At 42.4% G+C, this 14,774-nt stretch overlaps 1 pseudogene; it reads left to right on the top strand.

Annotated features, from left to right (window-relative positions):
- Positions 1-12,662: 12,662 nt before the first annotated feature.
- Positions 12,663-14,448, top strand: LOC109734082 (beta-glucuronosyltransferase GlcAT14A-like; annotated as a pseudogene).
- The last annotated feature ends 326 nt before the right edge of the window (positions 14,449-14,774 follow it).

Genomic DNA, 14,774 nt, shown 5'->3' with positions numbered 1-14,774 from the left:
GACTTCCTTCGCCTATATATACTCTTATACCCTGAAAACATCCGAGAGCACCACGAAACCCTATTTCCACCGCCGCAACCTTCTGTACCCCAGAGATCCCATCTTGGGACCTTTTCCGGCGCTCCGCCAGAGGGCGCATTGATGATGGAGGGCTTCTACATCAACACCATAGCATCTCCGATCATGTGTGAGTAGTTTACCTCAGACCTTCGGGTCCATAGTTATTAGCTAGATGGCTTCTTCTCTCTCTTTGGATCTCAATACAAAGTTCTCCTCGATCTTCTTGGAGATCTATTCGATGTAATTCTTTTTGCGGTGTGTTTGTCGAGATCCGATGAATTGTGGGTTTATGATCAAGATTACCTATGAATAATATTTGAATCTCCTCTAAATTCTTTTATGTATGATTTGTTATCTTTGCGAGTCTCTTCGAATTTTCAGTTTGGTTTGGCCTACTAGATTGATCTTTCTTTCAATGCGAGAAGTGCTTAGCTTTGGGTTCAATCTTGCGGTGTTCGATCCCAGTGACAGAAGGGGAACCAATACGTATTGTATTGTTGCCATCGAGGATAAAAAGGTGGGGTTTATATCATATTGCTTGAGTTTATCCCTCTACATCATGTCATCTTGCCTAATGCGTTACTCTGTTCTTATGAACTTAATACTCTAGATGCATGCTGGATAGTTGTCGATGTGGGGAGTAATAGTAGTAGATGCAGAATCGTTTCGGTCTACTTGTCGCGGACGTGATGCCTATACACATGATCATGCCTAGATATTTTCATAACTATGCACTTTTTTATCAATTGCTCGACAGTAATTTGTTCACCCACCGTAATACTTATGCTATCTTGAGAGAAGCCACTAGTGAAACCTATGGCCCCCGGGTCTATTTCCCATCATATAAGTTTCCGATCTATTTTATTCTGCAATCTTTACTTTCCAATCTATGTCATTAAAATACCAAAATAATTTATCTTATTATCTTTATCAGATCTCACTTTTGCAAGTGGCCGTGAAGGGATTGACAACCCCTTTATCGCGTTGGTTGCAAGGTTCTTATTTGTTTGTGTAGGTACGAGGGACTTGCGTGTGGCCTCCTACTTGATTGATACCTTGGTTCTCAAAAACTGAGGGAAATACTTACGCTACTTTGTTGCATCACCCTTTCCTCTTCAAGGGAAAACCAACGTAGTGCTCTAGAGGTAGCAAGAAGGATTTCTGGCGCCGTTAATGGGGAGGTTTACGCCAAGTCAAGTCAAGATTTGATCTCCCGTCAACTTGCCGATTTCTGGCGCCGTTGCCGGGGAGTCTACGCACAAGTCAAGACATACCAAGTACTCATCACAAACTCTTATCCATCGCATTACATTATTTGCCATCTGCCTCTCGTTTTCCTCTCCCCCACTTCACCCTTGCAGTTTTATTCGCCCTCTTTTCCATTCGCCTCTTTTTCGCTTGCTTCTCGTGTGCTCGTGTGTTAGATCGTTTGTTTCGTCGTCATGGCTAGTCCTTTATCTACTCCTTTGTCTCCCGAGTTTGAAGTTCTTCACTTCAAACAAACACAAGGAGAAAACTTGAAAGTTGCTTGGTATAGGATGATGGAATCTTATCGTAATTGCACCCTAGAGGTGAATTTTAGAATCTTGCTTCGCAATTTTTATGTTGGATTAAATATGTCCCATAGACAACTCTTGGATTGCATTGCCAAAGGGAATTTTATCGAAATTGATCCCAGTATTGCACTTGAAATTACAGAGGGAATAGTGGGCACACTACCTCAACAAAAAGGGCCACATCACGCCCAGGAAGGAACACAGGTTTTTGAGAAGATTTGTGAAGTAACGAAAATTTTACAAAAGTCTCTTGAACCTCTAAAGAGTGCTAGCGGAAATCTTCAACGCATGAATATGTTGATTACCCTTTGCAATAAGCGGTTGGATTCTTTGGGTCTAAAAATTTCCGAATATGAAGGGAAACGTAAGGAACCTCCCGGATTCGAGCGTGACTCTGCAAAAAAATTAAAAACTAAAGATGATGATACTTAGATCTATCCTTGCTTTTATGCCTAGCTAGGGGCGTTAAATGATAGCGCTTGTTGGGAGGCAACCCAATTTTATTTTTATTTCTTGCTTTCTATTGCTGTTTAGTAATAAATAATTCATCTAGACTCTGGTTAGATGTGGTTTTATGTTTTAATTAGTGTTTGCGCCAAGTAACACCTTTAGGATAACCTACGGTGATAGTTAATTTGATCTTGCTGGAAGACAGAAACTTTTGCGCGCACGAGATTAGTTTTCATAAATCACAGAAACGTGCTTTTCAGTTGATTCTTTTTGCAGAAGATTAATAAACAAATTATCTAGGACTTCCTAATTTGGTAGAATTTTTGGGGTTCCAGAAGTTTGCGTTTGATACAGATGGCTACAGACTGTTCTGTTTTTGACAGATTCTGTTTTTCGTGTGTTGTTTGCTTATTTTGATGAATCAATGGCTAGTATCGGAGGTGATGAACCATAGAGAAGTTCTGCTTTTATCATTTACCTACTCGAGGACGAGCAGGAACTAAGCTTGGGGATGCTTGATACGTCTCCAACGTATCTATAATTTTTTATTGTTCCATGCTATTATATTATCTGTTTTGGATGTTTAATGGGCTTTATTATACACTTTTATATTATTTTTGGGACTAACCTACTAACCGGAGGCTCAGTCCAAATTGTTGTCTTTTTCCCTATTTCAGTGTTTCGCAGAAAAGGAATATCAAATGGAATCCAAACGGAATGAAACCTTCGGGAGAGTGATTTTTGGAACAAACGCAATCCAGGGGACTTGGAGTGGACGTCAAGAAAGGAACGAGGCGGCCACGAGGCAGGGAGGTGCGCCTGTCCCCGTGGGCGCGTCCCCACCCTCATGGGCTCCTCGTGGCTCCCCTGTCCGACTTCCTTCGCCTATATATACTCTTATACCCCGAAAACATTCGAGAGGACCACGAAACCCTATTTCCACTGCCGCAACCTTCTGTACCAGTGACATCCCATCTTGGGGCCTTTTCCTGCTCTCCGCCAGAGGGGGCATTGATCACGGAGGGCTTCTACATTAACACCATTGCCTCTCCGATGATGTGTGAGTAGTTTACCTCAGACCTTCGGGTCCTTAGTTATTAGCTAGATGGCTTCTTCTCTCTCTTTGGATCTCAATACAAAGTTCTCCTCGATCTTCTTGGAGATCTATTCGATGTAATTCTTTTTGCGGTGTGTTTGTTGAGATCCGATGAGTTGTGGGTTTATGATCAATATTATCTATGAACAATATTTGAATCTCCTCTGAATTCTTTTATGTATGATTTGTTATCTTTGCAAGTCTCTTCGAATTATCAGTTTGGTTTGGCCTACTAAATTGATCTTTCTTGCAATGGGAGAAGTGCTTAGCTTTGGGTTCAATCTTGCGGTGTTCGATCCAGTGACAGAAGGGGAACCGATACGTATTGTATTGTTGCCATCGAGGATAAAAAGATGGGGTTTATATCATCTTGCTTGAGTTTATCCCTCTACATCATGTCATCTTGCCTAATACGTTACTCTGTTCTTATGAACTTAATACTCTAGATGCATGCTGGATAGCGGTCGATGTGTGGAGTAATAGTAGTAGAAGCAGAATCGTTTCGGTCTACTTGTCGCGGACGTGATACCTATATACATGATCATGCCTAGATATTCTCATAACTATGCACTTTTCTATCAATTGCTCGACAGTAATTTGTTCACCCACCGTAATACTTATGCTATCTTCAGAAAAGCCACTAGTGAAACCTATGACCCCCGGGTCTATTTTCCATCATATAAGTTTCCAATCTATTTTATTTTGCAATCTTCACTTTCCAATCTATATCATAAAAATACCAAAAATATTTATCTTATTATCTTTATCAGATCTCACTTTTGCAAGTGGCCGTGAAGGGATTGACAACCCCTTTATCGCGTTGGTTGCAAGGTTCTTATTTGTTTGTGTAGGTACGAGGGACTTGCGTGTGGCCTCCTACTCGATTGATATCTTGGTTCTCAAAACTGAGGGAAATACTTACGGTACTTTGCTGCATTACCCTTTCCTCTTCAAGGGAAAACCAACGCAGTGCTCAAGAGGTAGCACTTATCAACAACCCAAGTTTAATTCTTGTTCGTTCTCGTGTAGGTAAATGATAAAACAAGATAATTTTTGGCGTCGATTGCTACCTAGCACAATCTTGATCATCTGATCTAATCATGGCATGAACATTAACATATGAGTGATTGAATGCAATGGTTTATCAATTTGATATTGAAATAATAATAGAAAGCTAAGCATTGAATTCGTCCTTGGCTTTCATAATAATGAAGCTAAATAAAATAGCCTCGATACATTTAGTTATGATAAGCATGACACGATCAGTCTTCCCAGGATAGATATATGAAATCAAGGGTACCCCGGTGGCAAACCAAGCAATGTATCATACTTTTTCTCGCTTAAGCTTATTTCAACTCCAGTCAATACCTGAGCGTGAGCCATGAACTTAGCACTTAAGATGGCATACAAAATGATGGTAGAGGTTTATGAGAGAAGAAAAAATGGATAAACTCTCGCATTAACTCGGCAAATCGTTAGGCAATGATGATGCCTTCCAACCGATATCAATGCGAGAAGTATGGATTGCCATGCAACAGATGCACTAGAGCTAGAAGTGTATGAAAGCTCACTACCGAAACTAAATGGGTGTTCTCCAACTTACTTGCTCATGAAGACCTCGGGTATTTGAGGAAGCCCATCATCGGGATATGCAAGTCCATTTCTATAATTTAAATTCCCACTAGTATATGGAAGTGAAAAATTGGAGACTCTCTATATGAAGAACATGTTGCTACTTTGAAGCACAAGTGTTGTAAAACCATGGTAGTGTGCCCCCTCTCTCTTTTTCTCTCTTTTTCTCTCTTTTTCTCTCTTTTTTTGTTTTCCTTTCCCTTTTTTTCTTTTCTCTAATTTAGTTCTTTTAGGCCTATTTTTTATTTTTTATCCTCACAGGTAGGCGCAACACTCTAGAATGCATCACACTTTTATTAACTTAAAACTCGGCAAACTGAATAAATATAACTATAAGAACGCCTTTGGCATTGTACTAGGATGTGCAATAATCTAGTGTAGAAAAGATATAAAAAACAGACAAGCCATGAACATATTATGCCAGCTATCTTATGATCATGCAAAGCAATATGAGAATGAATTCTCAAGTTATGTGAATAGTAACAGTTAATATATCTCGGATTGACTATGAAAATGCCATAACAGGTAGGTATGGTCGCTGGTGTGACGAAATATATAATAAGGCTTATGTGTGATAGAGACGATCATATCACGGGGGTTGGATGCACCAACGAAGTTCGCACCAAGTCTCGAGGTGAGAACGGGCAATGCACGGTACCGAAGAGGCTAGCAAAATATGGACATGTGGAAGTGCTTTCGTCCACAAACTCTCATTAGTCATAAACAACTTAAATACTTATTGTGAAGCCTATTATCCCTTGAAGCAAAGTACTATTCGCATGCCCCTAGGGATGGGGTTGGGCGGAGTTAACCATCGTGCGTCCCCGATCCGGACAACACAAAGGCCCAATCAATGATATATCATGCTCCGACCTCACCATTGATGTCAGCGGCCACCACTTTACATGCGTGAGGACTTATTTTCCATAACAACATTATTGATACTCAACTTTAATTATTTTACTAGCATGCCCCCATATTACCAGCACAATATCGCAAAACTATTGCAAAGAATCAAACTTATGATATCAGTAATCTACAAGTTTTATCTAGGATTTTATGACTAACCATGTGAATGATCAATTCATGTTAACTCTCTACATATAAATAAGTGAAGCATGACAGTTTAGTTCTTTCTAGAAGAGACTTGGCTATGCTCTAATAAATATAAGTGAAGCAAAAGAGCATCCTACAAACAACAATGTAACAATGTAGAGAAATGAGCATCCAAACTTCAAAAGATATAAGTGAAGCACATGAAACATTCTATTACACTACTATGGAAAACCCTATATGTAGATCCTTAGCAGTAGCATGGGGTAATTTCTCGGCACTACTGCCACGTAGCAGTAGCGAGGGGCTGAACCCCGCGCTATAGGTAAATTGATAGGCGTAGCACGAGCTGTCCATGACATGCTGCTGCTAGGTGGTCCCCACCGTACCCCCGGAGCTATCTGTAGTAGGAGCGCAGAGTGTAAAACTAGCGCTACTGCTAAACTGATAGCAGTAGTGCGGGCCATGTGCCCATCGATGCGACTATGGATACACCGGTCCAGCTGGTGGGCCCCACTTAGAAGCAGCACGGGCTTCAAACCCTGCGCTATAGCTAAACTGGTAGCAGTTCATAAATTTATCATTAAACACACATAGGTAGGGGAATGTGATTTTTAGGGTTCTTAGAGCAACAAGTAAAATTATAAATTTCACAGAGATACCAAGCATAGCATAGCAAATAATTTATTTGATTCCAGAAGAGTCTCCCTTTTTGTGACAAATGGTGACGCACAAAATAAGCATGCTCATTAATGATTTTCCCTCAATTAAACTAGTTGGGGTTTCAGCACGAGCACAAATTGATCGAAGATGATCCAAGTAGAAAACTTCAAGTGGATCCATATTCATCTTAAATTTTTGCTTTCATTTTCTGTTTCGGTGTGTTAACATGAAGGCAATAAAAGCAAGGAAACAAGCAAACGAGCAAACAAGAATAATTTTGTATTTTTACATTTTTATGAGAAGTGGGGGAGACGAAAACGCAGGACAAAGGCAAGTAAAAATAGAGCAAGAAGATGATAGTTTGTGTGAATGTACTTGATAGGTATTGATGATCTCTCCCCGGTGACGGCGCCAGAAATTCTTCCTGCTACCTGTGAGCTGCGTTGGGATTTCCCCGAAGAGGAGAGGAGATGCAGTATAGTTGAGATAAGTATTTTCCCTCAGTGAGAACCAAGGTTTATCGAACCAATAGGAGAATCACGCAAAGCCTCGTGAACATCACCTGCACACACAAAATAAAATACTTACACCCAACACGGCAAGAGGGTTGTCAATCCCCTTGAACTCGTTACTTGCAAGGATCAAATCTTGTAGTGGTAGATAGATAAATTGCCAAACAAAATAAAAGAAATAAAATTACAACAAAGGAATTTTGGATTTTATAATATGATTAAAGTAGACCCGGGCGCCATAGTTTTCACTAGAGGCTTCTCTCCTGAGTACATAGCATACATTGGGTGAATAAATTAGTGTTGTGCCATTGGTAGAAAAGTGCATAGTTATGACGATATTCAAGGCACTGATCAGGTACATAGGCATCACGTCCGAGACAATTAGACCGACTTCTGACTTCATCTACTACTATTACTCCACCAATCGACCACTATCCAGAAAGCATCTATGGTATTAAGTTCATAAAAACAGAGCAACGTCTTAAGCATATTTGAGCATGTCATGGTTCAATATTTCTCATACATACATAACATGCATATTAGAAAATTTAGTTATAGGTTGGGTTTTTTCAACAAATAGGAAAGGTAGTTGCTTCACAAGGTTTTGAAATGAGTAGAATGGATATTGGATGATCACGTCAAATTTAGTGAGATTCTAGGTCATTGTTTGGTTGTCTTAGGCATTATATTCACGAGAGGGTCCATGTGTATTTTTAGAATTTCGGAAACAAAAGAAAAGGTAGTTGCTTCACAAAGTGTTAGAGAGGGCAAAAATCATTTGCGGTTGATAGCCTATTGGGCCAAAGCTAGATCATTTCTTTGTGGACCTATTCTTTATATGATTACATCAAGGTGTGGTATTAGTTTCAGAAATTTTAAAGCAATATAAAAGTGTGTTGCTTTGGAAGGGTTGCGATCTGGTGATTTCCTAAAATAAGAAAAATGACATTTTCTTAACTCAAATGGAGTCGGAGTTTCTGCGGATGATAATGTGGTCATAATTAACATGCCCAAAGAGTTTCTTAAATTTTGGATGCAAGAAAATATACTTTGAATTTTATGGGCCGACAATGGACACAAATGGTATATTCAAGATCCAACAATTTATGATTTGTTTAGTACAATTATGTAAATCTAGCTGATGTGATCTATTTAGGTATGACTATATAAATCTAATAAGTACGATATATATTTAGGTACATGTAAGTAGATCTAACAGATGTGATCTAAACTATGGAAGTAATTTTTGTGTTGTGAATTAACATGGTGCCTTAAAAATTCTCTGTGTTGTGTTTCTAATCCTATATACTTAAGAAGTTCATCCCCACTACTTGATTTATCTCAACATGCAGCATAGCCACGTCATCAACCATTCACATCCAGCCACGTCACACAGTCCCACTCAAGAGCATGTCAGTTTTTTTTATCAATTAACAGAGCTACCTTCCCTCGCCGAGAAAAAAAGAAACAATTGGTCGATTGATAGCATGCAGCCTGTCCACGTCAGCGCCCAGCCACATCAGCGTTTTGTTATAGCTTATATGGGGGACCCACCAAAGTACAGACATACACATCAGAATTTGGTTACTAGCAGTGGACCCGCCATAGGCTGACCACGAACACCTCTTTCTCCCCACGTCCGCCGGTTCCACCGCACACATATCACTGTCGATTCGATTCCCCTTCCGGCTTCTGTAACCGATGACTCAATCTTATGCCCACCACCGTTCGCTAGACCCGGCGAGGTGCAGCGCCGCTGCCGAGCGATCCCCGGCGAGGAAGGCACGCCATACGGTGTAACCCCGATAGGCCACCACACGACCTCCGCGACGTCTCCTTGACCCTGCTACCCCGCATCCCCATTGGCGCCGCCACGTGTGACATCGGCGAGCCATCTCGCGCGCCGCGACCCCCCTGCGAGCGATGCCGTTCCGGCGACCCGGTTACTAATTGGGCGTCCACTCTTCCACCTATCGCTCCAGCTGCTGTTTAGGGGGTGGCCATTCCCGTGGGCATCTGGTGGCCGGCATAGGTCTCCTGGACTAGATCTACCGACAACTCACTGCACGAAGGAGTTCTCCGTGAGTTCAATCCTAGCTATGTAGCCCTTGTGGAGAAGTACCCAGGAAGGGGGTGGAATCAGTTTTTGACTATGCAACTGCCTACGCATCCATCCGTTTAAGGGTGACCACAATTGGTAAGATGTAGGAAAACTAGGCCACAGATTGATCTGATATCAAATGGTGTAGATTAGTAGATACATCATATAGATACGGTCCACTTGGATGGTCATAGTTTAACCATCTTTCTTTAATGTTATATACTCTAGTCATCTATTTTTTACTATAATTTTCCTTGATTTTCTTCAAAAGTGTTGCTATGTTACGACTATTTTCATCTCCCCCGACGCTCTTTGGCAGACTATGTTTTTTAATTTGAAAATGAAAATATGAAAATGCATCATCGCTGTCTATGTACTTACATTCTTTTTACTATCATAGGAACCGAGAAGATAAAAAGAGGGTTTCTGTTTCATCTCCCCCGATGCTCTTTGGCCAACAGATGCACATACCTCACCCCATTAATACCATGCAGATGCTACGTTTAAAAACCATTTTGTAATGCCATCGTCATTCAGCCCGCACGCCTGCTCGCATCCACATCTTGGAACCGACCTCCATTCTGGTAGCACCCCCTGTTTTCAACCACCTAAAGATTCCTATACTGAGCTTATGTTTTGTTAGGTTGCCCCTCCGATTGAAAAGTGCTCAATGTTTTACTTCATAAGTCTTCTGCTGGTTGAATTGACTTGATCACTTCAGATGTCTCTTGCTGGATGCTCCCTTTTTCCAGCTACCCCTAATTTTCCTATGATTAACTTATGTTTTTTAATTTGTCAGATCGCACTCCGGATCGAAAGATGCTAGGCGTTTTGCTTCATAGATTCATGTTGTTGGCATTGACTTCATTGATTCACAGGTCTCTTGCTACTCGAATTTGTAGGGAAGCTCTCCTCTGTTAATATTGTTTCCCTTCATGAGCATTTGCACCTTTTATTTATATATCTTAGGAATTTCTTTCTCTGGAGCTTTTCCAGTTCAGAGAAACAGATAACAGTTACAAAGAAAATAAAATTTAGAAAATCTATGGATGAAACTAAGCAAGGGATATATTAGCCATGAGGTGATTTCCAGGTTTATAAGTCAATTTTATTTAGTCCATCCAGGTTTATTTTCTGTAAGAAAGTTGATGTCAATATCCATGCATCCTTCCTCCCCTAGAAATCAATTTTTTAGAATGGTGTGATGTGTGCCTTGAGTTATCTTTTTATTGCATTGCAGTTGTAGGAAAATTTGTAGTTTTGGTGTTTGCGTGGAACTAGTGTAAGTAGAAGCACACATCATATGGTATCATGATCGTTGCCGGTACAATGGAATATGCAGCTATTGTGTGACGTTGTGAAAGTGTTCTATCCTACACACCAGCTCGGACTGTTTTGCAGCATGTACGTTTGCAACCTCTATACCTGTGATTTTGCTCGACCCTGCGTGTACTACATGCGATTGCAAATAGCGTACTAAACCATAAGTGCCAGGTATGCAGATGTATCAAGTACAAACTATCTTTCCTGAGTTTTAATTAATATGCATGTATTCTTTAGCAGACAAACATTGTGATCATGTGCTTTACAATATTTTTCTTGACATGCCATGTTCTTCGGAAATCAACTAATCATGTATATCTGAAGATGCAACTCTATTTCCCTTTTTGCTTTCCACTATTGATGGCTAAACATTTAGATGTTTAATCGTGAGATATAATGATGCAAGGATTTTACATACTTGTCTTTTGAAACGCCAAGTCTATTTAATCTTTATTAGCTTCAACAGGTGCGCTATTCTGAACTTTGAAGACCTCTTACTAGGTTCTGTGATCACATAATTTAGTTTAGATACTTTGTTAAGCATGTTTCCTATTCTCTAGGATTTTATGAAATATGTCTTAGTTTGAGTTAGAATGGGAAAATATATATGTTCTTTTCAGAGGGGAAAGATCTTTACATGTTCAGCCTTCAAAACGTTAGCTGCACCTACAGGTCCAGAGAGTATTAGTATCTCTGCTCAATGACTTTTGATTATGCTCCTACTGGAAAATAAGGATAGTTCTGGCATGTCTGATCAGCATCTGATGTTCCAATATGGTTACTGAAAGCAGTCGATAGAGGATCCAGTGAGAGACCTAGAGCTGTTCTGAAGGAGGTAGATGTGGAAAAGAGTGGCAAAATTGGACTACTCTTGTTCCCTTTAAAAACAAGCTTGGATTTTTTGTCTTTAATTTATCTAATTTCTGTAATATATATGATTTTAAGAGTTTAATTCTGTGTACCGTGTACGACATTGGGATAATAACTGTTAGTTTGCAATGCTGCCATGAGACTATTGGACGAAGAAAATTTATACAACTGTACTATTTGTTTCAAGTCAGTGCACAAGCTCAGCATTTCTTTGTTTTTTTTGAGATTCAAGGTAGGGAAACAATAGTGTTTGTGCCACAGCCATTCCAACTGAAAGTACAAGGTCTGATTTGATGGGTAGACGTTTGATCATGAATGATAGAAATGGTACGCCGAAGGGGATAGTACAATTGATGGAAACGGCCATTCATCCTGATGTAGTATATAAATATATATTTTGTTTAATCATTTTGGACATGTCTCTCTGCATCAAATTTCATCTACAAAATCCCGCAGCAACGCGCGGGGTGTCATCTAGTATAATAGGTAGACCGTAGACAGATAGATAGAGAACGGAAATTGCTAATGGAGCTCAAGCTCAAAGGATCCCTTATTTTGAAAATATTTTTTAAAAATTATGATTAAAAAGATATAAAAGAAACACACATATACAAGTGGATGTATACTACTTGTCTACAAAGAGTTTCATTGCTAATTACGTTTTTGTGTGAGCTACACAAAAATGATAAAATCATTTATTACTAGCACATGTATTATTCACTATAAAAAATAGACATGGATTTTTTTTGCGTGCCTGACATCAAAACGTATATTGTGATTAAATTACATACATACATACATCTATATGTACTTGTGTATTTATTTTCATCTTTTAATAAAACATAAAAGTTGATTGTTTAGTTCTAAGAAAAATTGGACTTCATGGAGCGCGAGAGCAAAAATATCCACTCCGGATGGATACGGGATATATTTCCTCCGTCTCATAATATATGTCAAAAACGCTCGTAGAACTTTTGTGTATTATGGGACGGAGGCAATATCTCACAATAGAAAAACATATCAAATTGAATCTCAAACTCTGAGTTGGAAAATGGAGATACCGTTCAGAAAGATTCGTTAGAGGGTTAGACCTCTCCTCTCTCTCTCTCTCTCTCTCTCTCTCTCTCTCTCTCTCTCTCACACACACACACACACACACACACACACACACACACACACATGCTGCCTCCACTCGAGTCAACCAAGACAAGGCAAGCCAACGGACAGAAGTTATTCGCGGCATCTCGCTGCTGCTTCACCCGGGCCGTCACCTTCCTTCCTCCTCCATCAGCATGCACTTTATATGCTGCCAGCCTCACAAGTCATCACAGCCGCGCATCACCACCATGGATACTGCGAGTGTGCCGTGCACCAAACACCAGCCAGCCGACTCGCATCCCTACTTTGTCACCTTGGATATAGCCAGTCCCTCCTCCTTGTTCGGAAGCTCCTGCGGTGGCATAGACCTGCGGTGGGTGCGCTCCGTGCCCGCCGGAGGCATCTTCTCCGTGTTCCTCCTCGCGGCCTACCTGACCGCATTCCCCTCGACCACAATATTCCATCACCCGTACCCCTCCTCTGCCACCCAGCGGCCGTCGCTGGCCAGTCCGCCGCGCTTCGCCTACCTCGTCTCCGGTTCGGCCGGCGAAGCCGGCAGACTGTGCCGCTGCCTCCTCGCGCTCTACCACCCTCGGAACCACTACATCCTCCACTTGGACGCGGTGGCGTCCGACTCGGAGCGAACGGAGCTGGCGGCCTTCGTGGCCACGCACCCGGTTCTTGCAGCCGTGGGCAACGTGCATGTGCTGGAGAAGGCCAACCACCACGGGGGCATCACCATGGTAACCACCACGCTGCATGCCGCCGCCACCTTCCTGTGCGGCCCGACGCCGACTGGGACTGGTTCATCAACCTCTCCGCCTCTGACTACCCGCTCATCACGCAGGACGGTCGGCACCATATATACCCATAGCTGCTTCCATTCCTGGTGAATTATACTGCATATGATTTCGTGGTGACATTATCAACCTCTGCAGATCTGATGGACATGTTGTCGCGGCTGCCGCGTGACCTCAACTTCATCGACCACAGGAGCGACATGGGCCGGAAAGCGTACGTTCTTTCTTAACCAAATCTGCAGTGTGTGACATTAACACTTGCGACTGAGTGCGGTACTGATCATGGTTCTTCTTGCCAGGTCCGCGAGGGCGATGGGGGGGATTGTCGATCCGGGGCTGTTGATGAACGAGACCGAGAAGCAGGAGCTGCCCACCGCGTTCACACTCTTCACAGGTATGCACGTGCATAGGCTGTAGCAGGTCCATCCAGTCTTTACAATCATACAGCGAGACTGAACTTCAATTTGTGTGATAACCAGGTTCTGCTTGGACGGTGTTGTCACGGCCGTTCGTTGAGTACTTGATCCGGGGGTGGAAAAACCTCCCGCGCAACCTCCTCGTCTCCTCCCCGGAGGCCTACTTCCACACCATGGCCTGCAACGCCGAGGAGTTCCGGAACACCACCGTGAACCACGACATGCACTACATCTCCTGGGGCGGCTCCCCTGCGCGTCAACCGGAACTCATCAACTCCAGCCACTGGGACGGGATGCTCGGCAGTGACGCCCCCTTCGCATGCAATTTTGGCCAGGACAACCCGGTGCTTGACAGGATCGACGCAGAGCTCCTGTCGCGGCAGCCCGGGATGCTTGCCCCCGGCAGCTGGAGCATCGGGGATACTGGCGGCGATGGCTCCTTCTGGATCGTGAGGGACGCGTCGCCCCTGCGTCCTGGCCCTGGAGCTGCGCGGCTGCAGCGGCTCGTCACGTCGCTCCTGTCCGAGGACAACTTCCGGCCTAAACAGTGCAAGATAGTCTGTGGGCACGGGCACCAGGGGCTGCTGCCAGCTGTTAGTACTGCCGGCGGTGCTCCGTTTTTTCTATCAGGCTCAGCATCAGCAGTTAATAATTAAGCACGGTAGCTCTACGTAGGCATGGACACACTAGAACTTTGGAAATGAGTGAGACGTGTCTTCTCATTCCGGCGCCAAGCAGTTGACATTTGAGATACACATATAGTATTTCTTTTCTCTTTGCCTATTTGTTCCTCGGTGCGTTGTAACATAACTGGCCCTTGAGCATTACCCGAAGAAATAAGGAATATTTCCTAGAGATCCTAGTACAATAGTCACGCGTGTGTTTGTAGTAGCAAGTTTTGTGGTCTCTGTGCAAAACTGTGGACCTAATCCAAGGCAGTGCCGCACTAGTACCACCCAAGCACGGTAGAAAAGCTCTCCCTAGTTCGGATTAGCACAAGAACTAAGATCTCTTGGACTCTGAGCCCATACAATGATACAGCCGCTCCGACTCGGGCAGCAAAACGAAGTCTGACTTCTTTTCTATGTCAAGTGCGCCTTGAATTTCATCTCGCGTAGACAATTGCATCGTTTGAGAAGTCGTG

This window comes from Aegilops tauschii, chromosome 7 (genome assembly GCF_002575655.3).
Source record: "Aegilops tauschii subsp. strangulata cultivar AL8/78 chromosome 7, Aet v6.0, whole genome shotgun sequence".
NCBI lineage: Eukaryota > Viridiplantae > Streptophyta > Magnoliopsida > Poales > Poaceae > Aegilops > Aegilops tauschii.
Note: the sequence above shows the minus strand (reverse complement) of the source record. Positions and strands in the feature narration are given on the sequence as shown.